Raw genomic sequence first — 1,934 nt, 5'->3', positions numbered from 1 at the left:
ATGAAGAAACAAACTCATCCTGATCTCGGATGAACTGAGGGTGAGGATATTTTCAGCATATTAAAATTTTTTGGTGCACTATTCCTTTAATGCCTTGAAAATGCTATTTTAAAATATTTCTCTTTTTAAGGGGGATTTCTCATCATAATGTTATTCTTAAATATGCATCACACAGATAATGTATTTCTCAAAAGTAAATGTTTAATTCATGATAAATATCCCTAACCTGCTAAAGAACATCTCTCCAATCACGCTCATAAAATCAATACACTTTACCCATAATGCATCACTCGCAGCGCTCTGAATCGACACACCTGCTTCTCACCGTCTCCAACCCGCACAAGTGGCTCATTGTTGTATTTAATAATGAATTATCTGTAAGCAATTCAACCTTGAAACTCTGAAGCAGCCGACATAATGCAGCAGTCTAGTGCATTTCTTCATTTTATTATTTTTTTAAAGGAAAGCCTTTAACACACACACACACTCACTCAAGTGCACTTACCTCCACATATAAGATAGGAAAAATCCCGATCTTATCTCCCAGCATGCCTTCTGCCCAGTTATCGTCCACTCTTCGTATGACGGTGAGAATCTCGTCCTGAGAGAAGAAACGCACAGTAAATACATGCGCTTTCACCGTTTTATTGTAGCGCTGTAGAAATTAATTGACAAGAGTCATTGAGAGAATAAACAGGTAAATCACATCCTTATATGTGTCACATTTTAATATTCAGAACAGAGTGAGAAATAAATCAAACACTGCATATCAAATTCTCCGATTTTTATTAGCAGTGCAATCTCACTTCTGAGTGTGTATAAAGAAATAAACGGTGTATGTGTATATGGAAGATTAAGGACTTTTATCTCACAATTGCATATTGTTTGTTTGTTTGTGTTTATTGTATTTATATAGCACATTTAAAACAACTTGAGTTTGACCAAAGTGCTTTACATGGCATAGTAAACAACAAGACAAAATAATAAATAAAAATGATAATATCACAAAGAAAAAAACATAAAACACTTCTGAACTCGTTGCAAATCGATCAAGGAGGTGAGATTTAAGCATAACTTTAAAGATAGATACTGACGAAGTTGTTCAGATGGCAACCAGGAGATTGTTCCAAAGTGCTTTAGTTTGGAACTAGAAATTGATAAAATTCCTAAAAACCTAGATCCGAGCGGTCTCACCGATTTGTGTGGGTGCAGCAATTCAGTGAGATAGGTTGGTGCAAGATTATGAAGTGCTTTAAAAACCAACGTTAACATTTTGTATTCCTGGCTGCTGCATTATAAACCAATTGCAATCGCTCCACATAAGACTGATTTATCCCATAGTACAGCAAATTGCAATAGTATAACTTAGATGTAACAAATGCATTTTTCGAATGTCTATGTTAAAAGGAGAGTTTTAACTTTAGCCAGACGGTGGAGATGATTTGACCACGCTATTTATCTGTTTGTCAAACATTAGACTGGAGTCAAATACAACACCCAGGTTCTTTACACATGGAGTAATCCACTGGGCAAGATAACCAAGATCAAGGTTATAAGCATTATAAAACAGAGCATCACTAGGTCCAAACAAAAGCACTTCGATTTTACCTTCATTAAGAGTCAAGAAATTATTCATAAGCCATAATTTAAGTTCTTGAATGCATGCATACAACTTTTCTAAAGCATTTTTATCACCAGGTTTAGATGAAAGATACAGCTGTGTATCATCGGTGTATAAGTGAAAGAAAATTCCATATTTCTTAAAAATTGAACCCAGCGGCAGCATATAAATCATAAATAGAGTCGGGGCAAGAATCGAACCCTGAGGGACACCACAGGTCAAAGGAGCACTGGAAGATGTATGCTGTCCTGCACGCACAGAACATTTTTGGTTCATAATAAATGATATAAAAGGTAAATTAGAAACAGGGCTA

The 1,934-nt window shown here is 35.5% G+C and overlaps 1 pseudogene; it reads right to left on the bottom strand.

Moving 5' to 3' along the window:
• Window positions 1-1,934, bottom strand: part of LOC107566577 (SH3 domain-containing RING finger protein 3-like) — a 147,396-nt pseudogene that overhangs the window by 53,295 nt on the left and 92,167 nt on the right.

Source organism: Sinocyclocheilus grahami, unplaced genomic scaffold, assembly GCF_001515645.1.
Source record: "Sinocyclocheilus grahami isolate Dianchi unplaced genomic scaffold, SAMN03320097.WGS_v1.1 scaffold1085.1, whole genome shotgun sequence".
In the NCBI taxonomy this organism is placed as follows: domain Eukaryota; kingdom Metazoa; phylum Chordata; class Actinopteri; order Cypriniformes; family Cyprinidae; genus Sinocyclocheilus; species Sinocyclocheilus grahami.
The sequence above is the reverse complement of the archived record's forward strand: the minus strand, read 5'-3'. Positions and strand labels throughout refer to the sequence as shown.